The sequence below is a fragment of the Panicum hallii genome, chromosome 5 (genome assembly GCF_002211085.1).
Source record: "Panicum hallii strain FIL2 chromosome 5, PHallii_v3.1, whole genome shotgun sequence".
Taxonomy (NCBI): Eukaryota; Viridiplantae; Streptophyta; class Magnoliopsida; order Poales; family Poaceae; genus Panicum; species Panicum hallii.
The window spans coordinates 22305098-22323382 of NC_038046.1; the positions used below are offsets into that span (position 1 = coordinate 22305098).

The 18285-nt window shown below is 44.8% G+C and overlaps 1 long non-coding RNA gene across 1 annotated transcript; it reads left to right on the plus strand.

Moving 5' to 3' along the window:
- The first annotated feature begins 5753 nt into the window (after window positions 1–5753).
- LOC112894399 lies at window positions 5754–7530 on the plus strand. Its single transcript, XR_003228982.1, has 4 exons — window positions 5754–5932; window positions 6029–6130; window positions 6212–6315; window positions 7243–7530. It is a non-coding gene; the product is annotated as an uncharacterized LOC112894399 (long non-coding RNA).
- Window positions 7531–18285: the final 10755 nt, after the last annotated feature.

Consider the following 18285-nt stretch of genomic DNA (forward strand, 5'->3'; position numbering starts at 1 on the left):
CGAACAACTACTGGGCAGTCATAAGAGTCAAGAGCGGCGGTTGGCTGAAGTTTATCTAGCTAGTAGTTTATTAGCATCAGCTCACCTTTAATGAATAAGGTGAAGCTTAGTTTAATTACGAGTAGGTGTTAGTTACGTTGTGCTGTGCTTGGTTTGGACTCTGATAGTCTCTCGAAGTGTGGTTGATGGAATGTATTGCCAATGTGTCCATCCATCCATTTGAATTGCAATTGATGGATAATAAAAGGTACTCCTAGCTCCTAGGTGATCCGAGATAGAAGAAAGTTGTGCCAATGGTCCATAATCCTCCACCTTTTGACCCTTTTGATGACCCATTGCATTATATCCATCACCTTTTTACTTTTCATTTGATGCCCACAAATCTTAGGACCTATTTGATAGAGCTCTTACTCCTGTGAAAAGAGCTTTGGTTTTAGCTCCTCCAGCGAAGCGGTTTCTACAATGGGTCTGAAACTGTTTTGAAAAATATTTGGCAGGAAGATTTCTCTATTTTTTTATGAAGGATGAAAGTGATTAAATATCTAATATGAACTTTTCTATTTATTGTACACACAAGTTTATATTTTCCTCTCAATTTATATTTTAATTTAATATATAATTAGAAAAAGATTAAATGATATCTTTATATTAACAAATCATTAGTAATTATACAGTGAATTGCCTTGCCCCCCTTCTCCCACTCCCTAAAAAATGATGTCCATTACTTTTTTTCTTAACTCATCTTTTTCTTCCTTATCATCCGGACTCATTCCTTTTCTTGCGTCCGTCACTTTGCCATTCTTTTTTTTTACCGCATCTCTCTGTCTTAAACCGGTCCGTTCTTTTTTTCCTCGTGTCTTTCTCCCTCGCAAGCGCATCGCTCCATCCGACCCCGTCCTTCTCCTCCCGCTCCGCTGCTTGGGGCTCCAGTCTCGCACAGTCGCGCGCTGTTCCCTCGCGCCCCGCTCCATTGTGCATAGAATGGAATGGGACCCTGGAGTCGTGGTAGAAGAAAAATCTCTTACCATGAATATCGATCTATTTGCCTATTGCCTATTCTTTTCCATCTGCCGCTCTTCTAGAGACACATCCTCAATCCCAGCTGTATTGAACAAATATCTAATACTCCATTAAAGAGATAATAAAAAAAATAAAGTAGGCAAAAGATAATTTTTGATAAATAACATGTTTCTGCCAATCTAGTTTCTCCAAGTATCGTGTGATTGCTCTCTCTATCCTTGTATAGGATGCCTACCACTGCGGTGAAGCCAATTTTGGTCCACCTCGTCTGATTTATTCCATTGGATACTAAGAATCTGTTTGGAGGAGTTAAAATTGGATACTAAACTTTAAGTATATATTAGCACTCATACATATGTTAAAGTTTTTAAATCCTATCTCACTCCATTAGCACTTCCGTTTGGAGGAGCTTATACTAAAGTTTAGCACTTTCATCCATTAGCACACCGTCAGCACTTGGAGAGAATTGCAAAATTTAGATTCTGTTTCCATTTCCCGGTGAATCAAAATCAGCAGTAGTAATTGAATTTAAGTTTCAAGTATTCCTGTTTGGTAACATCTGGAATTGTAAGAAGAAATAAATATGAACTCTCGGTCTCCACCATGTGTGACAAAAGAAAATCAATCGGATACTCCTTTGGAACTGGATCAAGTTCGCAATAGACTGCAAAGCAAAATCCAAACGAAGTGATTTAGATTAGAACTAACCTGCAGGTATGAGATCTCGTACCATTTGACAAGGTCATCCATGGCGAACAGCAGACTGGACGTACAGCGTGTGATGGAACAGGTGCACCGCAGCGCTTGACATCGAAATTGCGCATGGCGAGGAACGCAATGCCATGGCCGCGGACGATGATGATGGCAGAGTCGCCGACAAGACAGGAGATCGCCTGAGTGAAGGGGAGGACCTCATAATCCGGTTCGAGGAGGGCGGCGAGCAATCCATCGTGTGCGAGAACAGTAGTGGCGAGAAATCCATCGAGCCATGAGAAGACGCGCGTGAAATTCCACACGAATGACGGGTCGTGGGGAGGAATCGTAGACTAGTAGAGATCAGGCAGCTTGGAATTTCAGATGGAAACTCTGATTTTGATTCTATGGAAAGTTAGCCAAACGCATTTGTGGAATCACTTTCCAATTCCGCAATTCTTTCCCCAATTGAAGGGATCTAAACGGGCCCAAGTTAATTACAACTTGCTGTTGGACTGGTTTGGGTTAAGAGATCAAACACCTTTGGTCCCATTAGCCATGATCTCCATCCTTACCTTTCCATTTGATATGAGGCAGAGCAAACATAATGCTTTTGCAGTGACACTGCATGCAAAATTGCATTAGAAATAACTAGCAGCTCACAATAAGTCACACCTAGAAAAAGAGGGCATGGCAGCATATTTAGCTTACACAAGTTGCGCTATCCGCTATCACATATTTGCATTTCCTTTACATGTATAGTTAGGAGCATAGAAGATAGAACACCTACGAGGTTTAATATCTTTTTTTATACTCCCTCCGTCCAAAATTATTATTAGTCGTTTTTGGCTTTCTTCCAGGTGCATATGTTTTATTATTATTTTTATTATGCATCTAGATATAATATATATCTAGATGCATTGCACAATCTATGCATTTAGAAAAATCAAAATAACTAACAATTTCGAACGGAGTGAGTATGCCACTGCAAGTAGAGCACATCAAACATATACTGGGTAGTCTATTTTAGCTAAGAAGAAAAATGTGCTAGATTTCACCTAGAGCAAGAGCAAGTATGCCTTCATCGATTGCAAAAGCACAAGCGAATAACTGGACCTGGGCCATAATAGTAACAGGAGTAACTTCATATCTAGCGACATTCAGGCTGCAACTTTGAAAATGTAATGAAGATCACGAGCAGGAGCACTCGCTGAGGAACTCCAGCTATGAACGTGGATTTGGTGTAGCCAAAGCTGCGATGGAACGTGGCGTTGAGGATGAGCCACAGGAAAATCAACCGGATCTGGACGACGTGAAATGGTCACGGGCGGGCAACCATGACTGGAGCAGGCGGCTTGCAGGTCCAGCGCGCCCGAGCACCAGCAGCGCGCGCACCTTGCCGTCGACTGCCGCGCCATGCAGCGGGCTGAGGGAAGCGGCGATGGCGGCGAGAGCGACGAGGCGGACCGCGCGGACGGATGCCATCAACCCGCTACACGCATCGGCTCTGGGCTTGGGGCCGTACGCCCCGTTTATTTCAGCTTCTGACACTTTTAAACCATTAGCTTTCAGGATCTGTCAAATACGCTCAAAAGTCTGAAGCTAGAAGCATCCTACCATGAGGTTTTCAGCTTCTAGCTTTTGAGGGCATCGGGCTCTTGGAGATACCAAAAGTTAATGGTCCAAAATCTCCCAGAAGCTCAAACAAATATAACCTTAGAAGAGACCGACCTTGAGTGACGCCAGCGTTCGAAACGCATGGGGGACACGGGGCCTTGGCGTAAGCAGGCATATGGTCGTCGGCGAGGGTGGTGGTGGGCTGGCTCTTGCGGGCGCTGGTGGCAACAATATCCCAAGAACATCTGCAACGCCGCCGTCGTGTTGCGCCGGTACCTGCTCCCTGCTGGAGGTCGTGACCGCGGTGACGAATCTTACCGCCGGTGCCGAATCTCGTCGCAGCTTGCAGAACGAGAGAGTGGAAGATGAGAGGGAAGGACCGGAGGAGACAGTTCAAGGAGTAAATAAGATTGTGGTCTGGTGGACTGCAGTGTGCAGGCAGTATATAAGGTGTTTCAATTTGATAGGGTGGGAGTTTCTCACCCAAATTTTTAGCATATGGATTGGAAACAGTTTTGCTTTTAAAAATAATATAAGCTAGTTAGAAACCATAGTCACAAGGTTATAAAAATAGTCGGAAATCCATGTCATTTGCAATTTTCGGATCTTATTTACTACGCATGTTGGATAAATATAAAATAAATATTCAGAAATATATTTAAATTAGAAAAATATATTATTGCCTAGAAATTATAATTAATATTTTTACATAAACAAATATGCGAAATCAGAGTTACATTAATTGATATGTTAAAAAGATAATGTAAACTACTAATAACCTTCAATATTTTCAGTACCACTAGGAAGGATTATAAAGATATGTTGTCAAATGAACATGAAATGGAACACATGGGTGCCTTATTGTTACAAACATTTTTCGAGATCTTGTAACAACACATTTTGCTCACATGATAATTTCTTCAAATTTTCCAAGAAGTTTTTTGCTTTATTAAACATAAAAAACTATTAGGTAGCATTTGGACGTAGATATTCAAGCTTTGAATTTTAATTGGTATTGACTGTATCTAATATCTGTTGTTTGGTTGGTTAGGGAATTGGTATTGGAAACTCAGTCCAATACCAAATGGTATTCAGCCTCCTGCCAACCTCCCTCTCACGATTCCAAGCCATCCGGCTCCGCATTACGCTGAATCGTTGCCCCCCCCCTCTCGCACAGCACCTCGCCGCCGATGCAGCCCCCTACCCCGACCTCCCAATCTCTCTCTCGCACAACACCTCGCCACCGATGCAGATGCCCTGCACCTCGACCTCCCAATCTCTCTCTCTCGCAGCACCTTCCCGTTGATGCAGATGCGGATTTTGCGGCCGCCGCCGCCGGCTCGTCCTGGTGGTGCAGCACCACTTCCATCGACGCTCGCGTGGAGTTTGCTGCTGTTGCCGGCGGTTCGCGAGGGCGCAGCACCCTTCCCATCGACGCGCGTGGAGTTTGCGATCGCCACCGGTTGCTCATCCTCGCAGGCAGCACCCCTCATCTCGATGCGCGCACCAAGTTTGCGGCGGCCGCTGACATCTCATCTTCGCGCCGCAGCGCCTCTCCCCTCGACATGCCCGCCGAATTTGCGGCAGCCACCGGCGTCTCGTCCTTGCGACGCAGCGCCCTCTCCTTCCGCTCCAATGCGGCGGGCGCCGCCGCCGGCCACTTGCCGCCCACGAGGTTGACGACGAGGAGCGGGAGGGTGCGGAGGTGAGAGGAGGAGCTGTGCCCCCTTCTCTTCCCGGCTGGCGCCGTCATTCCAGCCTTCTTGTCTTTCATTTCCAACCTTTTTACATCCAAACGGGAATTGAATTGGACTCTTAGGATTCCAAAATCCAATGTTAAGATTATCCAAACAACAGAATTCGAATTATGACCATTTCAATAACATAATCGATTTGGTATTGAACTCAATTCAATGTCAAGCTCTCCAATATCGATATCCAAACGGAGCTTTAAGTAACTATGAAATTTAGATTCTAAAGTACACAAATATTTGAATTTTTCACGTGAGTTGGTATACGATTTCGATCTTGAAATGTGTGTGTATTTATATGCATATATATGGAAAATTCATTGTACACGCACCTGTAACTATTTTCACATGTATCTCATGACGTAGGACGTATGCGATCCAACAAAAAGCAGGTACATGAAGTATGTGATCATACTAGAACATCTATAATGGTATATACGTTGGATACCATACATACAATATGTGGACATACTATTTTTTATAATTATAATATATTTAAAATATAGAGGTGCTTTTGAAATGTTTTATATATTCTTTTGAAGTATTTTTTAAATTAGTATATAAATATATTTAATTTAAAATGATAAATAAGTATATATAAGCATGGTGGTATACTGACCGTGAAAAATAGCTGCAAGTAAGCATGTTTGTATAGATAAAACTTATCATATATCTGGCTACCTATTTGTCCTCCACATCACCGCCTGCTTCGCTCACTGCGAGACGCGCCGCCGCTGGAGCCGATCCCGTTCGCGGCGATCTGCCCGAACTGCCGCCGCTCGTTTATTGGTTTCGGACTTCTCCAACCTATGGCGTCCCGCTTCCACATCGTCTCTCCTTTCATGACGCTGGTAATTTGTTGTAGGTTTCTTATTTCTAACATGTTCTTTCGTGACTCGTGAGATCTGGTGAGTAAGATTTATCTGAATAAATTCTTGTTTCCGTAGGAGATTAACCCTGAATTTTCCCACTACCTCCGTTTGAATTGGCCACCTGCAGATGAGCCTGCAACCACAAATTTTGACGGTTGATAATCCCCAATTTTGTTGGTAAGTACTCCCTTGCTCAGTTTGTTTTTCTTTTCTGCTCACGCTTCCTTCCTGGGAATTGAAATCGATTTATTCATGTAGATCTTTTGGGCAAATGAGTTTGTGATCCACAGCGGCGGCCAAGAGGTACCTGCCAATTGTTTTGGCTGCTCCTCGTCCAGGCCCGCGGAGACAAGGATACTGAGGTGAGGAGCCGCAAAAATCCATATTATTTGAATTGATCTGGTTACCTTTGGGTTAGCAGCCGATTCTCTCTAGATTAGCAGCTAATTCCTCTTGGATTAGATTTTTTTCTTCACTGTTCATTCAGAAAATTCAGTGCTTTTCCGTTGGTCTCAAATGCAGCCGCTAAATTCCGCCTTACTAATTCAAAACAATCCGTTTCCGTTGGGATTAGCAGCGGATTCCCTCAGATTAGCAGTCGACTCCTCTTTGATTAGATTTATTCCTTCACTGTAAATCCTTTTTTAAGTGATTTTCCCTGTTGATTTCCCACAAGGAATTGGTAATTGCTGCATCCATACCAACTAAATTTGACTGCAGCACGCACCAGTTTGTATACCATTGTTTTGATCCTATCGATTTTAAGTATTGGCTTCACCATGTTCTTTTAGTTGTGCCAAACCAATTTTTTGAATGAAATCATTTGGTTAAATTACTGTTATATTGTTAATTCTTACATGCATACTACACGTTTCTCATAATTGTTTCTCCAAAATCATAGTCTGCAAAAGACGATACATAAGTGAGATTCCATGCACTCTTCAGGTACATACACTGCACTATTGTAAATTATATCATACCCCATGTACCAATTCAGTTTCATATTCTAATTTTGAGTTACCATGTTCCATCCCCGAATGCATTGTCAGTCCTTGATCCACCAGTAAATGTGACCCATGTAGAACATGTTCCTTCTAGAACTAGTCTACTAGTTTCCTTGTGAGTTCGTTTTTTCTCTGTCCAGTATACAAAAAACAATGCTTATTTTCTGATCATTTCTTATTGGCAAGCTAGATCTACCTTTCTTTTTACTAGGAATTCTAATGTATGATTGCCTGCCTATGCAATCTAGTTCATTATTTCTAATTTTGTTCAAACTACAAATGCAGGAAAAGGTACCTCAGTTTAGGTCAGAGCTCCTCCTCTGCATGCTTTACAAGCCACTGAGCATGATCAAGAAGCTTTCTGCCTGATAATGCCCACAGGCCTTGATATGTATAGCTGATGACAATATGTGTCAAAGATATATATAGCCGATTCTGGCTTGGTGTTTATTTTCTTGTACTTGTTTTTGTTTACTCGATGCACAAATGCATCAGTGTGTTATGTGCTATAAAGCTCGATGCACAAATCTGGTAAACCATTTACAAATTAAATACTCGTACATCACCATTGAATTGTGGGATTTACAAATATAGTTGGTATGGATTCTAGTAATTCATATGCAAGGGGCGTAGAATGTAGTAAATAGTTATAGTTTTTCATGAAACTTAATGGAAAAAGTACTTAGTTTCATGGTAAACTAGTTTCGCCACTATAATAACTGTTTTTTCAGAACATCTGGTGCATTGACGATGAATTGTGGTAATTCTCTGGTTCTATTTGTCATCTTGAGCCATCCGAGTGAATATAACTATTTTATGGTAAATTAGTATCTTCATTTGAAGATCATGATGCCATTTGTAGTACGAAAGTTACAACTGTTCTCTATATTAGTGCCAAATTGCTGGCAGAATCGTCTCACGACATTTGAATTATGGAAACAAGTTTACCATATATTAGTGAGGTGTCCGAGGCGTCTGATGTTCTAGCTGGATTAACGTAATTGCCTGAATATTTACCTTCGTTGGTCTTATATTTGCTGATACCGTTTTTTGACGCGTGTCTGGCCGATGCAAAGAGTAAGAAAAACAGCCGATGGAAGCAGAGCTGTCTAGCCGATATGACGGCCGCGGCTGATGGAGCACCCGATATGACGGCCGCGTCTGATGGAGCATACGTGGTGTTGAGGGTTTATGTCAGTAAGTTATCATGTGGAGTTTGAGTCTTGTAATATTAGCTTTGGTTATAGAAGGTTTGTTTTTTTAGTCAAGTTATTTTTGTGTTGTAATCGAGTCTTGTAATATTAAAGAAGGTTTGTTTTTTTAGTCAAGTTATTTTTGTGTTGTAATCGACTAGGGTTCATTGGCTAGCCTATAAATATTGGCCCGCGGGCTCGTAATCAGGGACAATCATCAATACAACAACAAAACCCTTTTCTTTATTTGTCGGCGACTTCACCAAACCCTAGTTTTGTAGCTTTTTCTCTTTTCCTTCAACAAGTTTTTCCGGTTAGTAGGGCTGTATCGCTTCGATCTCTGACTTGTTGGTAAGTTCTATGTTTACCGAGCAAATTAGATCTTTGATTTACGGCGCATCACTTCTTTCTTGATCTGTTTACTCACCAGTTATCGATATTTGATGACTTGTTTAATCTCGCTCAGCTTAGCTTTTACCACAGTTATCCAGCTTAGATCTAAGTTATCCATCAGCTTTTACTGTAGTTGTTACTATTTCAATCTACTAGCTTAAGTTTAGCCTAAGTGTTGCTCACAAGCATTATTAAGTAATATTAATACTACTTGCTTTCTGATCTAAGTGTTGCTCACAAGCATTATTAAGTAACATTAATACTACTTGCTTTCTGAAATCGGCTGATTCTAGCCGATTGCTTGTTGGTTTGTATTGGATGTTTTGCCCGATACTCTCTGTGGAACGATTCGAAAATCCAGCTGATACGTTCTTTTATTTGATATTGCCTTGTTCCTTATCAATTACAGGTCAAATTGATTGGCACGTCTAGCATCTATGCGAAGCTATTTTGGAGCCTATGCTGGAGTAAAGAAAATCTCCCAGATCCTCGTGTGTGGTTACATAGAAAGCTGATAGCCAGTTTTTTGCGTCAACACGCTTTTGGCACGCCTGGTGGGACAAGAGAACGACTTCACCATGTCCATCCTGATACCGGAGGAGGTGGATGGTGCCAATATCCTCAAGGTCACCGAGGAAGATCTCAACATCACCCAAAAGTAGCTACTAAAGAAGGTAGTGGAAGACTACAAGAAGGCCTGCCTTGGAATTTTCAGTGTCACCAAGAGAGGAGAGGCCATACAAAAGAATGCCTTCTCGAAGCTGCGTGAAATCACGATCACTAAAGATGTGGTCAAGTTTCAAGAGATGTTCGATCAAGCTATGCATCACGCAATGATCAACCAGTCGAACGTCCTGATGAACTCAATTCAGAATGTTGTTAGGGAAACTATAGCCAGCGGCTTGCAGATGGGTTACAAAGGGTCGTGTTACTCAGCCAGAGTCATCGGCTGCAGCAGCATCGAGAGCGGGGAGCGCCGCTATGGCAGGCTTTGGCATCCAACCGCCACCGCTCAACACAGTGATGCTGACCATCAGAAGCTACCCAATGCCACCGTGCATGTTCCAGAGGCAGACGTATCAGCCGATGGCATCTCTAGTCCAGACGGCATCGGTATTTACGCCTTCTTCGCCGATGATGGCAGCATTGGCGCATGGTGGATCTTTCAACGTTCCTACTGGTTTCATCCCCGGCCCATCTCTAGGGATGCCTCTTGAGTACACGGTCCCGACCATCACAGGGGCATAGGTTCAGGCCCAGCAATTTCCAAGTGCATATGGCTCAACCCAAGATATGCAGCCACAAGCACCTTCCAACCAGCTGCCGGTTTCCCCACTACAGACCGGTAGGCCCCATTCGCCAGCATCGGCATCTCAGCTGATGGTTCTTTACCAACCACATGCGAGTGGTTACCAGCAAGGTCCTTGGCTCCTCAGCCGATGGCGAATCATATGGATCAGCAAGGAAGCTACCAACAGCAAGTTCCTGTCCAACCGCAATTGGTTCAACAAATTCAGCCTCCAGTACAATAGTCGCGGAAGGTGGTCCAGCAACAAGACAATGGCCTCCAGAACATTGATTGGGCCAACAAAATAGCCGATGTGATGAGAAATCAATTCGGCTTGAAGCCTAAGGAGCCAACGTACATATACCGGCGGCCCTACCCTGAGGCTTATGATCAGATCGCTCTGCCTCATCGGTACTGAGTGCCGGATTTCACCAAATTCTCTAAGCAGGATAATGTGACAACAATCAAACACATTAGCAAATTCCTAGTCCAGTGTGGGGAGGCATCTGGCAATGATGCTCTAAAGATTCGTTTGTTCCCGTCCTCTTTATCTGGATCGGCCTTTACATGGTTTTCTTCGCTTCCAGCTAGCTCCATCATCTCGTGGGCTGATCTGGAAAAGCAATTCCACAAGTATTTCTTTGCCGAGATTCAGGAGATGAAGCTTACAGATATGACGGCCTTGAAGAAGAGGAACGATGAGCCCGTTCCTAATTTCATCTAGAGGTTCAGAGACATCAGGAGCCGATGCTATAGCTTATCTATCAGCGATAGCCAGTTAGCTGAATTGGCTTTTCAAGGATTGTTGCCTCACATCAGGGAGAAGTTTTCATCGCAAGAATTTGATAGCTTAAGTCATCTTGCTCTGAGGCTGTCTAATGTTGAGGTTCGCGTGCACAATCCTAGGGGAAGTAGAGTACTCTTCTGATTCTGAGTGGACCAAGAAGAAAGAGCCGGTTTCATGCTCGTTTGCTAAGGAGGATACCGAGAAGTATGGGTTCCATGTCAACAAGGCCGACAAGATCTTTGATCTGCTGTTACAGGAGGGGCAAATCAAATTGTCTCCTAATCACACAATCTCGACGGTCGAAGAACTGAAGAATCGCAAGTACTGCAAGTGGCACAATGTTGTGTCCCACAACACTAATGAGTGCAATGTGTTCCGTCAGCAGATTCAATCGGCTATTAAGCAAGGGATGATTAAATTTGAAAATCCTGCAAAGCCGATGAAAATTGATGGACATCCTTTTCCAACTAACATGGTAAAGGTCGGTGATCCAGGCAAAAAAGGAAAGGCTAAGATGCTAACCTCTGAGAAGGCCAAGCGATCAAGAGCTGTGGATCCTGAGGTGCAAATATCGGCTGATGAGTTAAAGGACCCGAGCCGGCACGAGCAAGGCCAAAGTCCTAGAGGACCGCGCAGAACAGTCACGTCCAATATGCTGATAAACAAGTATTGGTGTAGACAAGATAGAGAACGACGCTTCCAAGAAGAGAGGAGTTGACATGATGAAGACCACTGGTGATGCCCCTTCTTCGGTTCATGATGGAATGAAGGATTGAGGCTCCCGTCGACTGATAACTGCCCTGAATGCAACAACCTGCATGAGGACTACCGTACTTTCAAGAGGCAGTGTCATGATGACACAGGCTGTAGGCCGATCAGCAGAGGTGAACACGGAGAAAGATGAGTCCCCGTGCATGATCGGTTGGGGGGCAGGGTTGAAGCCCAGGATCAGTTGGAAGACGAAGCCAACGATCATATTCCTGATGAAGAACTCTGAATTGAGAGATCGAGCATCAACACAATTATTGCTATGACCCTGAGACTTACCCCCAATGGTGCCCTGGAGGGTTGACCAAGTCTCAGAAGAGGAGAATCCAAAGGCTGCACCACAGGGAGCAAGAGGAGGAGCACGCTCGGGGGAAGAGGTGTGTGAATTCCCAGGTGTGGCGTGTCAAGAGAAACGCTGATGAGTCTGAACCATCGGCATCAGTTAACATGGTCTTCGTCTTACCAATGGAGTTCAAAGCTCCGTCCGATGATGTAGAAGAAGAGCGAGCAATGGCCCAACTTACTCTGGATCCGATGCAAGCTGCATTTGACAAGCCAGAGGATAAGGAGCGTCAAAACTTGAGGCCCCTATACATCAAAGGACATGTGGATGGTCGGCCGGTGACCAAGATGCTGGTTGACGGTGGTGCTGCATTAACGTGATGTCGTATGCCACATACCGAAAGCTCGGGAAAGGTGAAGAGGATCTGATCAAGACCGACATGATGCTCAAGGATTTCGAAGGCAAGACTTCACCGGCCCAGGGGGGGCAATCAACGTTGAGCTGGTGATCAGATGTAAGACTCTCCCCGCTACTTTCTTCGTCATTAATGGCAAAGGCTCGTATAATCTGCTCCTAGGACAAGATTGGATCCACACCAATTGCTGTATTCCATCCACTATGCATCAATGTCCCGTCCAATGGGTGGAAGATGCTGTCGAGGTGGTACATGCAGACTCATCGCTCAGCGTGGCAATGGCCAATCCTCCAGTCTCGGGCAAAGTTTGGGAAGGTGATTTCCTGAAAATGGCCGATTTTGATCTAAAGCCGATCCAAGCAGTTGGCTTTGAAGAATCATCCTAATGGATGATTTCCTATTAGAAGATGAAGGTGTTGTCGATCGAAACCCATCGGCGAGCAGCGACAGGCAACACGAGGAGCCGGGAGGCTCCCAGGACTGCTGGTGGGCCCCAGTCCCTCGATCAACGGTCCGATATCTGGCACACATCCTGGCTTCTAGGTTGCTAGGCGTGCCACCTGACCTTATACCTGATCAGGAAGGTGTTATATATGAGTTTTCTGCATGCACAGACACGTATAAACATTAGTCCGAGCCGTGATCGGCTCGTCGGATAATTCCCGGTATCGGCTGTAAAGAGCCGATTGTGTTCAGTACCGGATCGGATCTATAAGTATAGCAAATATATCCAACGGTGATATGAATCTTGGTCCATAAATATCATGCTAATCCTATCTACGATGATTAAAGCTTTCACTATGTAATCGGAACATCCTGCACGTAATTGAGCCTAACAGATACAGAAGGTAATGAAACAACAACCTAAACACAGGCCTAAAAACCAACCAAAAGCCGATTCCTGGAATAATCCCTTTTTAAGCTGTTCCAAAGTACCCAAAATACCGCCGGAACATTCAATCCATTTGAAGGGCCTAATCATGCAGATATTAAACTAAATCCTCGATTGATAAAGACTAATCATAACAGATTGGATCTACTAAATAAGAACGGAGCGAAGCGCTGCCCTTATACCCGAAATCGAATACAGGTGTAGCCAGACATTTACAAGTAACAAGCAATGCATAATTAAAGCACGGAAGAGCCGATGCTACTCTATAAACGCTAAGATAACTAGTGTTACTCGCCATCAACAACGCTTCAGAATGAGAAACACGAAAGGTAAATAAGCAAGAACGATGCCGCCCCGATCACGCAGGGCGTGATCGGGGCCTCACGGCGCTTACCCGAGAAACCCTATAACAGGGGTGGCGATGCGCCGAGAGTTGTTGGTGAATGATTGATTCGATTCCTTTATCGTTTATCCAGGGTACATATTTATAGTCCGTAGACTTGCCTTCCCTAACCAATCCTAACTAAACACGACACAAATCTTAACTATCTCTATCTAAATTGTTTAAACACACATGCCTATCTACATACACGGCCGACCTTGGCCTCAAACACCTGCATAAGGCCCGATTCGCAAGCCCATTATAACTATCTTTCGAGCCCATCTTGCTCCTCGGCCCACCTTTCTGGCCCGCCTAAATTATGGCGATAACACATGCCCCCTGGTTTCGGCAATAATTATTCCGAAACCATTTTTCTTTTAATCGCCCCGCCTCTTCGACTTCCAAAATCCGTACAGGCATGCCTCTTCAACTTCCAGGGGATGGGACTGCTCTGCATTAGGCTCCTTGGAAACCGCTATGGTGCCGATTCATCTTCCACTTTGTCTTTATAAACCTACCCCCGGTAACTTTCTTTTAATCGTCTTCTCCCTTCAGCCATTAGCAACCATACCTGACTCGATTTTCCTCTTCTCGTAATGGCTTCTTCCTCTTCCTCTGCTTCTTCCGCCATCTCCTTCGAATCTGAATCCACTCGAGAGCCTACTCCAGAATATGACCCTATAGCTGCCTACGAAATCCTTACCCCCTTGCATTGGGATGCAGAGGAATGGGACTTCCAATCTTGGTCAGAGGATGACGAGCCCCTGACCGACGGCGAAGACCCCTCCTACTCCTTGGTGATGAGCTGGAGGAAGATGACGAAGACGACGCATCCTGGGAGGAAGATTTCTCCTCTTCTCCAGAAGAAGAAGCCGATTCCTCCTCATCCGAGGAGGATTCAGTAACAGGAAACTTCCTCCTTGGCGGATCATCGGAAGATGACGACGAAGAAACCGAAGGCAACAGCGGCAGCAGCAAAGATGATGGTAGCAACGACGACGGCAGCGGCGGCGATAACGACGCAAGCACGGCTCCACCAACCAAGCGCCGCAAGACCTCTGGCGTCTACTGGTGGTAGACTGTAGCACTAAGCTGATAGATCGGCTCTAGGAGCAATCGGCTCCCCTTTTGTAGTTATCCCTATTGTAAATAAGATCTTCCTTTTCCACCACGACTCATTTTAAAAACCGATCTGTTAAGAGCCGATGGCAACGCATCAGTCCCTTTCCTCAAAATATGCCGATCCGGATTGAAACCAGTTCTTCAATTCATTTCATTTTTCGCTTAAATCCAGGTCCTTCCCCAAAATAGATCTCTGAAGATTCCCCGAATCCAAGTTCTCCAAAAAAACCCTTTGCTCATAAACCCTTGCCACAAACTTGCACCTGAACCTTAGAACACGAACTCGACCTTACGCTGCCAACCCTAGATCTATCCCCTCAAGTCCTCGATCTTCATCAGGGTTTCCGATGGTGGAGTCTTCGAACACCGATGCGAATGTCTTTGGTCTAAAGGTAAGACTCCGACCTTTGCTAATTTAATGCAGCAATTACGAGATTCCCCGTGTCATTAAATGACCCTTTCTCCGATAATTTGGTTTTCATGGATTCCTTCAGGTTTCCGATATCCTTTTGCCGCATCCTTCTTCCTCCAATTCTCTTTGTCTCGGGCCTCGTTCTCACGAGAAACCCGTAGATCTGATTTCTTGCGAGGCCAATCGAATTTCATTCGTGAGCCAGGACATAGATCTAGATTCCTGGACCGACAGCCTCCATGCCTGGCCAAACCCTCCTGAAGGCTGGGTAACTTGGTATAGCAGAGTGGCAAACACTTACCAACCCACATGGGAGTCCATAGGGATAGCCGATGCTCTGTCCCTGTCTCTATCCCCTCTTGAAAAGGATGAGAACCTTCTGAAGACCATCGGCTACTTTTGGTCCAATGCCTTGAACTGTTTCCTCTTTGGACATGGACCGATGACTCCAACCCTTCTGTATGTGATGATGATCACTGGTCTGGACATCTCATCAACCTGTCCCTCTGCCTACATATTGTCTGAAGTTCCTTTCAAGTTGTCTTCCAAAGCAGAGTGCACGAACTGAGGTGCATACCTAAATCAACACCTAAAAACCAAAGGCCCTGTGACAGAGAAGGAACACACAACTTTCTTGAATCTTTGGTTAGAACACTTCCTATTCCGTGGTCCTTCCCTTGCTCCAACCAAGAATTATCTCCCTCTAGCGTATGAGCTGGCCAAAGGTCACACTGTTGGCCTTAGTAAATTATTCCTTGGAGAAATCTACAGATACCTTCATCTGATATCTTTAAGCCTTCTTTCCCAGAAGAAACTTAGAACTGGTGGTCCCTGATGGTTCATCCAGTTGTGGGCTCACCTTTACTTTCAAGATTTTATCCCAAATTTCCCCTCTTTGGCCAATAATTCTTTCCCGGACCAAAGTGGGAGGCAGATCCGATGCACCAGCTTCGGTCAGACCTTATACAGCCTCCCCGGCGGCAAGTTGAATCCTTCAGATGCTTCACAATGGTTTAGGATTTTCTACAGGGGCCTGGACAACCCAATCTTCCTCCCTTACACCGAGTCTGAAATTTTCGAGAGCCCGGACACCTTCAGGTTGGATGACTTCGCCGATGATGTTGACACTCTGTTGTCGGTCAAAACCCGCCGGCGAGCAGCGACAAGCAACACGAGGAGCCGGGAGGCCTCCAGGACTGCTGGTGGGCCCCGGTCTCTCGGTCAACGGCCCAGGATCCGGCACACGCCCTAGCTTCGGAGTCGCTAGGCGTGCCACTTGACCTTGTACCTGATCAGGAAGGTGTTATGTATTAGTCTCCTACATGCACAGACACGTGTAAATATTAGCCCGAGCTGTAATCAGCTCATTGGAGGATTCCCGGTATTGGCTATAAAGAGCCGATTGTGTTAAGTACCGGATCGGATCTATGAATAAAGCGAATTCATCCAATAATAATATCAATCTTGCTTTGTAAATCTTAAGCTAATCCAATCTACGATGGTTAAAGCTTTCACTGCATGATCGGATCATCCTACATGTGATTGAGCCTAACAAATACCAAAGGTAACGATGGAAACAACCTAAACAGAGGCCTAAAAACCAACCAAAATGCCGATTTCCGGAACAATCTCCTTTAAAGCTATTACCAGATACCAATCATACTGCCGAAGCTTTCAACTCGTTTGTAGGGCCTAACTATACAGATATTAAACTAAATCTTCGACAATCAAAAACTAACCATAACAGATTAGATCTACTAAATAAGAACAAAGCAAGGTGCAACCCTCGCACCTGGACTCGGGCATGATAACTGCTGAATGCTCATAGGTAACAAGCAAAGTACGGTTAAAACATGGAAAGGCTAACGTTACTCTATATGCGTCAATATAACTAGTGCTACTCGTCATCAACAATGCTTCAGAACGAGAAACACATAAAGTAAACAAGCAAGGGCGATGCTACCCCGATCACGCACGGGGTGCATGGCACTTACCCGAGAAACCCTAGAACAGGGGAGGCGATGCGCTGAGAGTTATTGATGAATGATTGATTTCCTATTGTTTACTCATGATACATATTTATAGTCCATAGACTTTCCTTTCCTAACCAACCCTAACCAAACACGACACAAATCTTAACTATCTCTATCTAAACTGTTTAAACATACCTATCTAGATACACGGCCTCCCTAGGCCCAAAACATCTGCACAGGGTCCGATTCGCAAGCCTATTATAATTATCCTTCAAATCCATCTTGCTCCACGGCTCACTTCCAGCCTGTCTAAATTATGGCGATAACATATGCCCCCTGGTTTCGGCAATAATAATTCTGAAACCATCTCCTTTTTAATCACCTCGACTCTTCGACTTCTGAATTCCGTACAGACGTGCCTCTTAAACTTCCAGGGGATGTGACCGCTTTGCATCAGGCTCCTTGGAAACCGTTATAGTGCCGATTCACTTCACCTTCCACTTCTGCCTTTATAAACTTACCCCTGGCAACTCTCCTAATCGTCTTCTTTCTTCAGCCTCTGGCAACCACATCCAAACTATTCTTTCTTCTTCTTGCAATTGCTTCTTCCTCTTCCTCTGCCTCTTCTGCTATTTCCTTTGAATCTGAGTCCTCCCGAGAACCCACTCCGGAATATAATCCGATAGCTGCCTATGAGATCCTTGGCCCCCTGCATTGGGATGCAGAGGAATGGGACTTCCAATCCCAGTCAGAGGACGATGAGTCCCTAACCAATGGCGAAGATCTCATCCTTCTCCTTGGAGTCGAGCTGGAGGAAGACGACGAAGACAATACATCCTAGGGAGAAGAACTCTCCTCTTCAGATGACACCAAAAATGAAGGTGGCTTCACCAGCAGCAGCAGCGGCGACGACAGTGATGTCAGCACGGCCCCGCCAACCAAGCGCCGCAAGACCTCCGGTGTCTACTGGTGGTAGACTGTAGCACTAAGCCAATAGATCGGCTCTAGGAGCAATCGGCTCCCCTTTTGTACTTACTTCCTCGTTGTAAATAAAATCCCCTTTTCCATCTATGATTTCTTTAAACAAAATGGTCCATTAAGAGCCGATGGCAACGCATCGGTTCCCTTCCTCAGAATATGCCGATCCGGATTCAAACCGGATCTTCAATTCACTTCATTCTCCGCCCGAATCCAAATCCTTCTCCAAGATAGGTCTCTGAAGATCCCCAAAATCCAGGTTACCTTCCAAAAATCCCCTTTGCTCATAAACCCTAGCCACGAAATTCTCCTCTGAGCCTCAGAATGCGTGCTCAATCCTGCGCCGCCAACCCTAGATCTGTTCCCCGAGTTCTCGACTTCATCAAGGTTCCCAATGGCGGAGTCTTCGAGTACTGGCGCGAATGTCTTCGGTCTGAAAGTA